The sequence below is a fragment of the Petaurus breviceps genome, unplaced genomic scaffold (assembly GCF_028583685.1).
Source record: "Petaurus breviceps papuanus isolate PSGF00001 unplaced genomic scaffold, PetGlider_PUasm1.0 90650, whole genome shotgun sequence".
Taxonomy (NCBI): Eukaryota; Metazoa; Chordata; class Mammalia; order Diprotodontia; family Petauridae; genus Petaurus; species Petaurus breviceps.
This window is the reverse complement of record NW_027187299.1, coordinates 6,538,211-6,552,810: the sequence shown is the minus strand read 5'-3', so window position 1 is coordinate 6,552,810 and position 14,600 is coordinate 6,538,211. Positions and strand designations below refer to the sequence as shown.

The 14,600-nt window shown below is 38.7% G+C and overlaps 1 protein-coding gene across 2 annotated transcripts in view; it reads right to left on the bottom strand.

Annotated features, from left to right (window-relative positions):
* Positions 1 to 14,600, bottom strand: part of RAB4A (RAB4A, member RAS oncogene family) — a 49,582-nt gene that overhangs the window by 25,485 nt on the left and 9,497 nt on the right. The window lies entirely within an intron of this gene.

The window sequence follows — 14,600 nt, the reverse complement described above, 5'->3', positions numbered from 1 at the left end:
CTTTAAAAAAACAAAAAACAAAATGTCTGAATATTTGGCAATTTGAGGTAGAAGTGACTGTTTTTTATCTTTAATGACCATGCCTTTATGGCAGAGGAGAGGATTAAAGATCACTTAGTAACAGTATAGGAGAAAAAGGGGTGGGGAGGCAGTGATAGATAGGATGCATATGGGAATCCTGATATCAGACACAGAGGTTTAAAAGGAGAATGTCTTATACTTTGCTAAAAATCAAGTATATAAGGCAAGAGAAAATAAGAACAAATGAAAATGAGGATTAGGAACTGATAGGGAGTGGGGTAGGTAAGAAAGAAAGCTTTATTCTACAATTATTACTTTTCAGCATGCATTTCTCAGAGAGTGACTTCTTACACAGGGGAGTTAGGGTGCATGTACTTTGATTACCAAGTAACCTGGGAAGGTGCATTAGTTTGAACAGCAAACTAATGAATCGTTAAAACGTTCTAGGCTATGGCTAGAGATCTGGATGAGTTGGTCTATGTCTTGGAAAGAACAGATCTGGACAATTAAAGTCTCACATCTTTAAGATGAGGACCAATGGAGAAATTTTACTGATGCCTCTCAGAGTATAGCTGTGTTGTTTTTTTTAAATAGAGCTTGTTAGTGTCCATCAAAGACATTATATGCCCTCTGCTGAATACAATGATAAGACTGATGCTCTTATGAGAATGCCAGAGATAGGGAACTAGATCCATTACCAATTTTGATATGAGGGCTATGATGTTATATTCTGGTGGGCATTCTCTAAGAATGATATTCTTTGTGCCAATAAGAGCATTCACTTTTGAAAATCAGTATGGGATAACTCCATATGATTCTCAACCTGTCTCTGATTGGCAAATTAATTACTGTGGTCCTCTTTCTCCACCTCAGGGCAAGAGGTTTGTCTACATTCTAGCTGATACTTATTCAGGATATTAAATCACAGTGAGTAACTTTATCACTACATCAGCCACTGTGAAAAACTCTTACAAAACATATCCTTTCTGGGCCCCAGTGCACTGTTGCCTCTAATGGGGCCCCCTTTATTGTGAAGAAAGACTGAGATTGGGTGCATTATTATCAAATTTAGTGGCATTATTTCTCTTTTATCATACTTAGCTGCTATTGTTGAATTCTGAAACAGACAGCTTCATCATCATACCCCAGTTATCAAGAGCTGAGTGTCTCATACCCTAGAGACTGTTTCTGATAAATCAACACTAGCCCAACAAGTACTCCTCTGACCAGGATATCCTGGATCTGGCTTTTCAGGTGGAGTTACCTAATAAAGATGAACTACTTCTGGGCACAATCCTAATGAATCTTCTCTAGTCCTTCCTTATTCAGTTCCCTAAGGTTTCTGCTTTGTGCTCTTCCTCTCTACTCCTTCCACGTAATCTGGGAAAATGATTAAGGTTCCCCTTAATTGGCAGTTTTCTTTCCTCTCACAACTCTTAAAAAAATAAAAGTCTAGAGGACCAAGGCATGGAGTTATTGGGAGGGAGATGCTTTGCTTTTTAAAAATGGAGGGGAAATAAAATTATTATAATCATGGTGAATGGGAATTAAAATTCAAAATGGGAAAGAAGATCCTGTAGCTGACTTATTGGTAATCTTAAGCCTTCAGATGAAGATGAGGGAAGTTTTCATCTAACCCCCATTGAAAAGATAGTTTCTTGGTAAAGGTCTTTAAAGGGGGCCCAAATTTGGTATCATACTCTCTGATGGGTGTCACAAGAAGGGGGAAGTTTTGGCTGTTGGGCCAGGGAACAATAGAATTCTGAGTGAATGGTGGCAGAGGTTGAGTCCCAGTATTAAATGAAGCTTTGGGTAAGGCTGCAATTGAGAGGCCTATGGACACAGAGGCCTTGCTAACTGATCACTCAAACCTGTGAAGAGAACTGGTACTTCAAAAGCACTGGAGCTATTGTCATCTGGGCTTTGGATCTGATATTCTTGTTCACTGTGGTTGTTTTTACACCAAGACATCTATTCTGAACTTTCCTTGACATTATCCACCCTGTGGGGAATATACTTGTTAAATGACTTTTTGTTGTTTAATTTTTTTCATCTTTTTTATTATTTGTATTATGGTCTTCTCCCAGTGTTGCCTATGTTAGGATTCTGCCCAAAGCTAGAGCTATTTTAAAGTCATTTTAGTGGCAGAAGGTGCCCCTGGATGATTTGGGGATCTTGGCACCAAGAGGGATGTGATATGAAGAAATGGCCCTTCTCTGCCAAGGCAAACTCCTCTAACATGCCCAAGTGATCCCATTCCACCCTATATTCTCCCGCAGATTGCCCCTTCTATTATCCCCTCTCTCACTAATCTTCAATTGCTATCTACTAGCTGCTTCCCTACTGCCTATAAGCCCATGTCTTCCCATCCTCAAAGAACCCTCACTTGGTCCATCCAGCCCTGCTAGCCATCACCCTCCCCCCCCCCCCGCCCATATCTGTTCTCCCTTTCATTGGCTAAACTTGAGAAGGCCATCTATACTCAAGTGTCTCCATCCACTTCCTGTCTTTTTACTCTCTTCTGAACTTACCTATTCTACTGAAACTGTTCTCTCCAAAGTTATCAATAACCTCTTAAATGCCAATTCTAATGACCTTTTCTCAATCCTTCTTGACCTCTGCACCATTTGATATATCGTTAATCACTCTTTTCTTCTTGATGTTCTATCATCTCTAGGTTTTTGAGACACCACTCACTCCTGCTTCTCTTCCTACCTATCTGACCATTGCTTCTTTACTGCATATTCATTCAGGCCCTGCCCATTAACCATGGGAGTTGCCCAAGGCAACTAAGCCTAAGCCTTCCATGATATTTCACTTGGTGATCTTATGGATTCAATTATCATCTCTATGCAAATGATTTTCAGATCTATTTATATAGCCCTAATTTCTCTCCTGATATCTAATCTCACAATTTCAACTGCCCTAGTGGATATTTCAAACTGGATGTCTAGTGGACATCTTAAACTCAACATGTCCAAAACTGAACTCATTATCTCTCCCTCAAATACTCCCCTCTTCCCTATAACTGGACACCACCATTACTCAGGCTCACAATTTAGGTGTTATCCTTGATTCTTCATTTTCTCACCTCCCATATCCCCAGTCAACTACCAAGTCCTGTCCATTTTTTTTGAACATTTCTCATGTATGTCCCCTTCTCTTCTCTGACACTATCCTTATTCTGGTGCAGTCCTTTATCATTTCATATGAGAACTATTCCAATAGCCTGATGATGTGTCTTCTTGCCTAAAGTCTCCACTTCAGGCCATGTTCCACTTAACTGTCAAACTGATGATCCTAAAGGATAGGTCTGACCCTGTCACCACCTGGTGCTGTTCTCTCCCCTGCACCACCTCTCAAATGACAAGGTCTCTTATTATTTCCAGGATCAAATATAAAAATCGTTTGGCTTTTCATGCTATGACTTGCCTTTTCAGTTTTCCTACACCTTTACTTCCCTCCATGTCTTCTGTGATCCAGTGACACCAGCCTTTTGGCTGTTCTTTGAACATAACATTCTATCTTTTGACTGAATGCTTTCCCTGGCTGTCCTCCATTCTTGGAGCTCTCTCCCTCTTCAGCCCTGTCTCCTGGCTTCCCTAGGTTACTTCAAGTCTCAGTTAGAGCAGTACCTTTGGCAAGAAGCCTTTCCCAGTCTTCCTTAATCTTAATGTTTTCCCCCTGAGATTATCTCTAATTTATACTATATACACCTTGTTTGTACATAGGTTTTTTTTTCTTTCTTTTAAAAAAATTATTTATTTTTAGTTTTCAATATTCACTTCTATAAGTTTTAAATTTTCTCTGCCTCTCCCTCCTTCCCCCTCCCCAAGACAGCGTGCGTTCTGATATAGGCTCTACATATACATTCTTGTTAAACATATTTTCATATTAGTCATATTGTATAAATAATTAGAATAAGTGGGAGGAAACATGAGAATAAAACAACAAAAAAAGAGCAATGCAGAATGCTTTGATCTGCATTCAAACTCCATAGTTCTTTCTCTAGATGTGGATAGAATTTCTCATCATGAGTCTTTAGGAATTGTTTTAGGTCCCTGCATTGCTGAGAAGAGGAGCTAGATCTATCAAAGTTGGTCATCACAGGCTGTGGTTGTTACTGTGTACAATGTTCTCCTGGTTGTGCTCACTTCACTCAGCATCAGTTCATATAAGTCTTTCCAGGATTTTCTGAAGTCTGCCTGTTCAAAATTTCTTATAATACAACAGTATTCCATTACATTCATATGCCACAACTTATTCACCCATTCCCCAATTAATGGGCATCCCCTTAATTTCCAGTTCTTTTTTCTCTCCTCCAAATTATTTATTTATTTTTAGTTTTCAACATTCATTTCCACAAGATTTTGAGTTACGAATTTTTCTCCCCATCTATCCCACCACCCCCAAATAGCAAGCCTACTAAATACTCCTTCCTTCAATCTGTTCTCTCTTATATACTCCCCCACCCTCACCCCCCAACCTTCTAGTAGGGCAGGATGGATTTCTATACCCCAGTACCTGCATGTCTTATTTCCCAGTTGCATGTGAAAAACAAAAACACAATTTTTTTTAACATTTGTTTTTGAAACTTTTGAGTTCCTTTCTTCTTTCCTCACCCACTCCCACTGGGAAGAAAAGCAATTCAACATAGTTTATACATGTGTAGTTATGCAAAACATTTCCATAGTAGTTATATTGTGAAAGACTAACTATATTTCCCTCCATTCTATCCCACCCCTACTTATTCTATTTTCTACTTGGAACCCTGTCCCTTTTCAAAAGTGTGTGCTTCTAACTACTCCCCCGCAATCTGCCCTCCCTTCTATCATCCCCCCTCTTATTCCCTTCCCCACCTCCTTTCCTGTAGGGTAAGATACCCAATTGAATGTGTATGTTATTCCCTCCCTAAGCCAAATTCAGTGAGAATAAGGTTGGGCCATTCCCTTTCACCTTCCTGCTCTTCCCCTCCATTGTAACAGTGTTCTCTTGCTGCCTCTTTTATATGAGATAATTTACCCTAATCTATCTCTCCCTTTCTCCTTCTCCCAATATATTTCTCTCTCACCTCTTAATTTTATTTTTTAATAATTGAATTTTTATCCCTTCATATTCAACTCATCCGGTTCCCTCTGTCTATGCATACATGTATAAACATATGCACACACTCACATATGTTTATACATACATACACCCTCCTATACATGTATACATATATATTCCTTTCAACTATTCTCATATTGAGAAAAGTTTCATGAGTTACAATTATAGTTTTTCCATGTAGGAATGTAAATAGTTCAACTTTAACAAGTTCCTTATGATTTCTTTTTCCTCTCTACCTTCTCATGCTTCTCTTGCTTCTTGTATTTGAAAGTCAAATTTTCTGTTCAGCTCTGGTTTTGACATCAAGAATGCTTGAAAGTCCTCTATTTCATTGCATGACTGTATTTTCCCCTGAAGCATTATACTCACTTTTGCTGGGTAGGTGATTCTTGCTTTTAGTCCTAGGTCCTTTGACCTCCGGAATATCATATTCCAAGCCCTTAGATCCCTTAATGTAGAAGCTGCTAGGTCTTGTGTCATCCTGATTGTGTTTCCACAATACTCAAATTATTTCTTCCTGGAAGCTTGCAGTATTTTCTCCTTGACCTGGGAACTCTGGAATTTGGCTATAATATTCCCAGAAGCTTTCTTTTTGGGATCTTTTTCAAGAGGTGATCAGTGAATTCTTTCAATTTCTATTTTTCCCTCTGGTTCTAAAATATCAGGGCAATTTTGCTTGATAATTTCTTTCTTTCTTTGGAGGGCAATTGGGGTTAAGTGACTTGCCCAAGGTCACACAGCTAGTTTTTGTGTTAAGTGTCTGAGGCTGGATTTGAACTCAGGTCCTCCTGACTCCAGGACTCTATTCACTGCACCACCTAGACGCCCCTTGATAATTTCTTGAAAGATGGTGTCTATGCTCTTCTTTTGATCATGACTTTCAGGTAGTCCAGTAATTTTTATTTATTTTAGTTTTTTTAAGTTTTTAAAATTGTTTTTGCTTTTTGGAAGGCAAGTGGGGTTAAGTGACTTGCCCAAGGTCACACAGCTAGTTTGTGTGTTAAGTGTCTGAGGCGGGATTTGAACACAGGACCTCCTGTCTCCAGGGCTAGTACTCTATTCACCATACCACCTAGCCGCCCGCATCCAATAATAGTTAGATGATCTCTTTTGGATCTATTTTCCAGGTCAGTGGTTTTTCCAGTGAGATATTTCATATTGCCTTCTATTTTTTCATTTGTTTGGATCTTTTTTATAGTGTCTTGCTTTCTCATAAAGTCATTAGCTTCCAATTGCTCCAATCTAATTTTGAAGGAATTATTCTCTTCAGTGAGTTTTTGAAATTCCTTTTCAATCTGGCAAATTTGGCTTTTTAAGGCATTCTTCTCATCATTGGCTTTTTAGGTCTCTTTTGCCATTTGAGTTAGTCTACTTTTTAAGGTGTTATTTTCTTCTGTATTTTTTGGGGTCTCCTTTAGCATGCTGTTGACTTGCTTTTCCTGATTTTCTTGCATCATTCTCATTTCTCTTTCCAGTTTTTCCTCTACTTCTCTTACTTGATTTTCAAAATCCTTCTTGAGCTCCTCCATGGCCTATGTGACCAATTCATATTTTTCTTGGAAGCTTCTAACACAGAAGTTCTGACTCTTTTTTCTGACTTCTGACTTCGTTGTCCTCCTCCAGTTGCATGCTTTTATCCTTTTTGTCCCCAGAAAAGGACTGTATGGTCTCATTGTGCTTCCTCTGCTTGCTCATACTGCTAGCCAATTACTTGACTTTTGAGCTCTTTGCCATGGTAGAACTCTGCTTACAGAAAGGAGAGAGAGCTTTGTTCCAAATTGCTGGGGTTTTCACAGCTGCTGGAGGTATTAGTTGGGTGCCCTCTCTGCAGCCCCCACAAGCTCTGGCACACTGGCCACACACCCCTCGACCATCACCCAAGACCATGATCTAGATCCAAGCAGGTTAAAGCAAGAGTGATTACCCTCTGAATGGTCACTTGGTACCTCTACAGTCTGTAGGCCAGGAGCTCTGGAAGTAGCCACAGTAGCAGTGTAGCAGGCTTCCACCACTTCTCACCCTGGGGGCAGGGGCCAGACCATGCTATTCTGTCCCCCTGTTTCCCACAGAGCTCCCCACTGACCTTTTACTTTGTCTTTGGTGTTTATGGGTTGAGAAATCTGGAACCTGCCACAGCTTGTGGGATTCACTCTCCTGAAGTCTGCTCAGGCTGTTGCTGGTCAGGGCCACCCTGGGGCTGGAATGGTGGCTCATGGGGCAGTGTGCTGTGATAGACCTCTCCTATTGGCCTGCCAGGCTGACTTCAGCAGGAGGTTTTTTTCTCTCTGTCTCTTTGTGGGTTCTGTAGCTTTAAAATTTGTTTAGAGTCTTTTTTTTTTTTTTACAGGTATTGGAAGTGGTTGGAGCTGAAGCCAATGCCAAGTTTGCACTTTTACTCCACCACCTTGGGTACATAGTTGTTTGTATGTTGTCTCCCCCATTAGACTCTGAGTTCCTTGGGAGCATCGACTCTTTTATTGCCTTTCTTTTCATCCGCAGAGCTTAGCACAGTGCCAGGTATACAGCAGCTGCTTAAGAAATGCTTGGTGATTTATGTAGCTTTCCTATGAGGAAACAAGGAGGCCATCCTCAAGAGTTGGTTAATTTAGAGGGTTCTGGGAAGAAAACCAGCCTTTATTGAATCAGAGCACTATAAGTTTTAATAGAATTCCAACTGCCCTGCAGGGATGACTTCAGGCACCAAGTGCTGCTGATTGTTTTAAGTAGCATTGTATTTGAATTAAACTAGGAATTAGAACCTTTTTAATCCTATAGCAAGTTTCTTCCCCTCTCCTCATCCCCACTCCAAATTTATGGTTCAAAAGTGCCTTATCACATTCTAATGTGTACTCAAGACTGAATCTTGGGTGTGGCCTGAGCTACAGGTGGTCCACAACAAATGACAAGCAGAACTTGGAATACCACACTAATTACATTTTGGTGGTGTGACAGAACTATAACTGTTGTTATCTAGGAAGAATATAACATTAATATCATAGATTTATTTGTAATGACCAAATCTTCCTTTATTTGGGAAGTTTTAGAGGGAAAACTTTGTCTCTACTTTTTCTTTCCCTTCAAAGTTGAGGGGTTAGACAATTTGACCTTTAAGTTCCTTTCCTGCTCTAAACCTATGATCCTAGAATCCTTTTAGCCTTTTATTTTATATTTTATTATTTAATGCGCTGAATGTTCAGGTGATAGGATAATTAAATTAAAACAATTTATCTTTTAAAAGTTCCTAAAGTTCACTGATAATTTAGTTACATATATTACTTAATATTCAACCTATATTTTTGGCTATCCAAAAGCAAATATTCTTCTAATCCATGGAATATAGTTAAGGTTTTTTTTTTTTTTGGCTTTTTGGAGGGGAGAAAGTAGGGCAATTGGAGTTAGGTGACTCGCCCAAGGTTACACGGCTAGTTTTTGTGTGTGTGTGTTAAGTGTCTGAGGCCGGATTTGAACTCAGGTCCTCCTGACTCCAGGGCTGACGTTCTATTCACTGTGCCACCTAGCCTCCCCAACACATAGTTAATTTTTGAGATCAAACTGAAAGCAGTATTATTAAAAAAAAAAAGTGTTGGTGGAAAAAAGGAATGGCAGATTTTCATTCTTTAACAGAAGCTTGTCAATGTCACATTTTCTATCATAGATACTGTATACATAAGAAGTCCATTAGATAATTCTAGAAGGAGCAATTCAAATAGCACCATCTGCTTTCTTCGTATTTAAGGAAGATAACTTGAGCTGTTCCTCAAGCACGTGCTTTCCAATGCCTCAGTTCTCACATTCTGTTAAGTTATTGTTGAATCCTGGCAAATTCAACTCCTTAGCTTTTTAGCAGGTAGCATAAAATGAGGTGTTCCTAAAGAAAAAGTAGCTGACATTCCTTTATTTTTTATAGGCTTCAAAATTTTTTTTTAGTATATTAAAAGAAAACAAAAAAAGGAATGACATGCTGTTGAATTGGAAACTCTAATCACAAAGCTTCCCTCCCCCAAATATATTATAAAAATAAACAATGAGGTATTATGAGATATACAAATCACTGTCATTTGTCTAGATGGAATCTTAGAGATCAAACAGTATAACCTCATTTTGTATTTGAGAAAGCTGAGGCTCAGCAAAGGTAAAATGACTTCCCCTAACATCGTTAAGGGCAGAGTTAAGATTTAAATCTAAGCCCTAGGACTGTAAATTCATGGCTCTTATCACTAGACTACTTTACCTTACAATGGGGTATATAAGTCTATAAGACTAAGTCTTATAGTCTTGTCATGCCATGCACAGAAGCTTTCCAGAAGAACTGCTACTACGAACAGCTTTTTAAAGGTTCTGATTACTCAGTATAGTGATCACTATATTTATCCCATAATAAAAGCAAAACATCCATGGAAAATCAAGATACAGCATAATTCAAAACACAGCATTCACCATATTTCATCTTATCACAGAAAATCACAATATTCACAACAGTCTCAAAGTAAAATAGTCACTCTTAAGTTAATTCAATCAGTTACTTATCAGTAGCATCAAAGTACACAGTCAAAGTCTTCTACTCTTGGGGCAAAGTCTTGATTAAATCAATCAGTCACTAATCAGTAGTCTCAAAGTCTTCCACTCTTGGGGCAAAGTCTTTTTTTTTTTTTTAAGCAATTGGGGTTAAGTAACTTGCTCAAGGTTACACGGCCAGTTATTTCTGGGTGTGGTGCTGAGTATCTGAGCCCGGATTTGATCCAGGTCATCCCGACACTGGAACCGGTGCTCTTACTCGCTGAGCCACCTGGCTGCCCCTAAGCAATTGGGGTTAAGTAACTTGCTCAAGGTTACCCGGCCAGGTGTTTCTGGGTGGGTGCTAAGTGTCTGAGCCCAGGATTTGATCACCAGGTCTTCTCAACACTGGAGCCGGTGCTCTTACTCACTGTGCTACCTGGTCGCCCCCAAAGTCTTGATTAACTCAATCAGTCACTAATTGGTAACAATAGTCAAAGTACTCAAAGTACAGTCATACACAAAATCCATAATTACTCAGTACCCAAGGAGAGGTCTTTTCTTCATCTTGACTTGGGGCCTGTTCTCAGATTCCCTGGATCCCCTTCCATGGTCCCTGATTCTACCTGGGTTCAATGGCAGACAGCTCCCAGTTCCTTGACCAGCTCTCTGGGGAGGTCCTGCTCCACACTGGCATTCACAGGGTTTGGTCCATGTCAGCTCTTTCACCATTTCTGCTCCAAGGAATTCAAGGCTCAACCAAGCCATAAACAAACAAAGTCTCAGCATCTTGGTCATGCTTCAGTCACCTGGGGCTCCTGTTCAGAAGAAGCTCCACCACCACCAGTTTTCAGGACTCAGTTCTCCATTCTTCTGTAGCTGTTCTGCCACCAGATCTCGGTCTCAAGGAAATTCTAACTGTGCCTCTCTGGGGCTTTTCTTATATACACAGTATTACCTACTTCACTTCCTTCAGCCAACCTCTTCCTGTTACGTCAGTTAACAGGAGAAAGGAGTTCATACCTTCTGTTCCCCCAATCAGAGGCTTGATCAGTTACTAAGTGTTAAGTATCTGCTACTTTTGCCAATACAAAGGGATCTTCAAATTCAAAATTACATTACCATTACAAGTCTATAAGTCTATATAGTCTATTCAGTCTATAAGACTAAGCTTATAAGCACCAGAAGGTTCATATTTTCTTTTAAAATAAGTTTAGCACATGAGAGCATAACATAGTCTATAGAGGTCCATCCTTGGAGTAAAGAAGACTTGAGCTTGATTTCTGTCTCTGACACTAATGTGTCTAAAGGCCCAACATAATTAACCTCTCAGTGCTCTAAACAACTCTATATAAAACTTTAAAGGATGAGTTGTAGATCTCTATTGATTAAAGATATCTGAATAGTGGAGGTTACTTTTACCAGTAAAATCATAGTGTTTTTAAAATTAATTACTTAATTTTTAGTTTCTAACAATCACTTCCATAAGATTCTGAATTCTAAATTTTCTCCAACTCCCTCCCTTCCCCCTCCCCAAGCAGTCTGATATAGGCTCTACATATACATTCATATTAAACATATTTTCACATTAGTCACTGACATTATCTTTAACTGAAAAGACACTATAATTACCACAGCTAAAAGTTTAAAGTGTTTTGAAAACACAATCTAATTCATACCATGAGAAAAAAATAAAACAATATTTTTATTCAGTAATCACATCTACTAGTTCTTTCAGGACCTAAGGATATAGTCTATCTGGTCACATGATTTAAATTCATCAGGGGAATTAAGTGTTGTTATTGTCTCCTTACTTATTTTGGGTATCAACTTGCTGTTAGTCATTTCTGTACTGTCATTTGCAGTGTAAAAGTCATTTTCCTTTGTATAAAAAAACAGAAAAAATAGTTGAGCAGCCCTGCCTTCTCTCTGTTGCTAACTGTCATGCATGGCCTCATCTTCCCCTTCTTTGATCCTCTTTTTTCTCCTTTTTTTCATTCTTAGTTGTTTTTTTTTTTGGGGGGGGGGGAGGGCCAGTCCTAGCTTTAGCTTTCCTGACACTATTTTTTACATCACTATGCTACTGTGTTATCCTTTTATATTCATTTTCTATTTTACTTGGCCATTTTTCCATTTTCTATACATTTCTTTTAAAAATCCAAGTTGGTTCATGAGATTTGTCTATTTGTCTCTTAGGACAAATTCTATTTTTCTTCCAACCTGGAATTGTTTCCCTTTATATCTTCAGAATTTCATTCTTGAACATCCTCATCTGACTTCCCCTGAAGCATCTTAACCCAAGAAATTGTATATATCTTCTGTACTTGTGAAATACATTTTCCAAAAGCTAGGATGAATGTCAGACTATGCTCAGGTTTCCTCTCCTACTTTATCATGAACTTTAAGATGAAGTGGCCACTTCTAAAGGTTCCTATTTCCATCCCAGCAACCAGTTCCTCCACGTGAGAAAAAGATTCGAATGGAATTTCCTCTTGATACATCCTCCAACATCTGAAGGATGACAGTATCTCTAGTTAAGTAAAGAAGTTATTAGCTCCTCCTTTTTCGACTGAGCGCTTAAGCTGATGTTTACATAACTGACACCCTGTCTCTTCCCCACCCCCTCATTACTATAATCATATCACTGTGCTAGGTTTGTGATGTTTCCCAAACTCCTTACCTATTTCTTTTGTCACTTCTATTTCTCCATCCTCTGAGCTGCAATCTAATACTCATGTACATCCTGCTGCCCCTACAATGGTTCCTAGATTTCCTATAGTTTGCCCTCCTAATGCAAACTCTACCCCTCTATTACCTCCTTTTACCTATCCTATTTCTTTTGAATAATATATACCCATCCAAAGTCATAGTCCAGTCACAGGTTTCATCACACTAAATCTCAGTAGTAACTCTAAGACAAAATTTGTCCTTTGCATAAGATCTCTAGTTCCTTATTGTCTTAGCTTTGGGTATTTACGTATAAACATATATGCCACTGGGTCCTTTTTTTGGATTTGTCTCCTGTGAATTTATGTAGCTTAGCATCGTTTGACTCATAGAAAGTGCTTAATAAATGTCTGTTGTCTTGACTTGACTTAAATGGCTATCTCACTCACTATTCTTTCTTCTTTGTGGTTGCTCTTAATAATAGGTAACTTGAGAAATATGCATGGACAGTCTTTTCTTTCCCACTCCTTTTAATTTAAGAATCTTTTGAGTAGATTTGCAAGACACATTCTTACTAGCTTTTGTTAAATGTACTATATCTCTGGCCAGGAATCTGTCAGTGTTATATTATAGTATTTCTGGTGGTCCATGAATCACAATTCCATTCACAGACACTACCTTCTTAAGTTAGCTGTTCACTCCTCAAAAGTTCACTCCCCCCCAATTTCTATTTTTCATTTCTGTAACAGACAACAGTGAGACAAACACAATGAATGAGTGTTGTCCCTATGGTCTTTAGTTTCTTCTCTTTGACTTCAAAATCAATGGGGATACTTCTCAGGTTTGTGCCAGAAGTGTCATTTGTCCTCAGATGAATCACTAAAGTCACTCATTTTAATAAAGTCTTGGAAAACTTTTTCTTTTTTGAAATTAAATTTTATTTTCAAAGATCAGCCTTCTCCCCCCCCCCCCCCCCAATTTGCCTTCCCTCTCCCTGAGAAAACAAGAAAAACAAAACTCGTTATAGGCATGTATAATAAAGCAAAACAAACTCTCACTGGTCATACCTTAAAAAAAAAGTTTCGATATGTTCTGTCAGGAAGTGGGCAGCATGTTTTATCATGAGTCCTCAGGAATTGTGGTTGGTCATTGTGTACATCAAAGTTCCCAAGTCTTTTGTGTGTCTATGTATGCACAAATACATATATTTGTTTGTCTTAATTAGCCAAGATCTGCCTTTTCACTCTCCCATCCCAACACCACTCCCACTCCCCACCTCACTCCTTACTACCCCCCTCCCCCAATGCACATGTATAGTCAATCCAATCAAATTTCTACACTGGCCAAATCCTAAAAAATATGTTTTGGCAACTGAGCGCTTTACCTCTCTATAAAGAGGTGGGTAGCACGTTTCATCATCAGTCCCCTGCAATCTCAGTTGATTATTATGCAGATAAGAGTTTAGCACAATAGCATTCTATTACATTTATGTAACATAACTTGTCCATCCATTCCCCAATTTATGGACATCTGCCCCTCAGATTCCCATTCTTTGCCACCTTGAAAAACCCCATAAATACTTTGGCACATCCGGAGAATTTGTTTTGCTTAGGACTAATAATCCCTCCTTTAATAAACTCTCTGATTCCCCCTTCACCTCTACCCTTCCTACTTCCACAATGAGTTAAATGTATTTCTGTATTCAAGTGTGTGTGTATTATTCTTTCTTTTGACCAGTTCAAGTCAATCCTCAGGAACTCCACTCAAGAGTCTGAGGCCAGTCTTCCAACCTCTTCCTTGTCTACTGGTGCACATTATGAGATAATTTCCCCTAACCTTCCACCTTCCTTTTTCTCCCATTGTATTCCTCTTTCCTTCTTTTTCCATTCTTAAGATCATCAAGACATACCAGAACCACTTCCAGGCCTTGTCTAACTTGGTTCCCTCTCTGAAATCTGATAACGATAAGGATTTAGAGTGGACACATGTATTATCTCCCTATATTTGAATGTAAGCAGTTTATACTTGTTTAGTTATGTTCATTCTTCTTTATGCTCATTAATTCTTTATATTCATTCATGTTTACATTTTTTATGTTTCTCTTTATTCCTGTGTTTGCACTTCAAATTTCTCCACAGCTCCATTTTTTTCATTAGGAATGCTTAGAAGTCTTCTCTTTTATTAAAAATCTATTTACCTCTGTGGCATGATATTAATTTTTTTCTGGATAAGTAATTCTAGGCTATTAAATCATGTGTGATCCTGAAAGTGGTTCTTTGAGATCTGGACTCTTTCTGGCTGCTTACAGTATT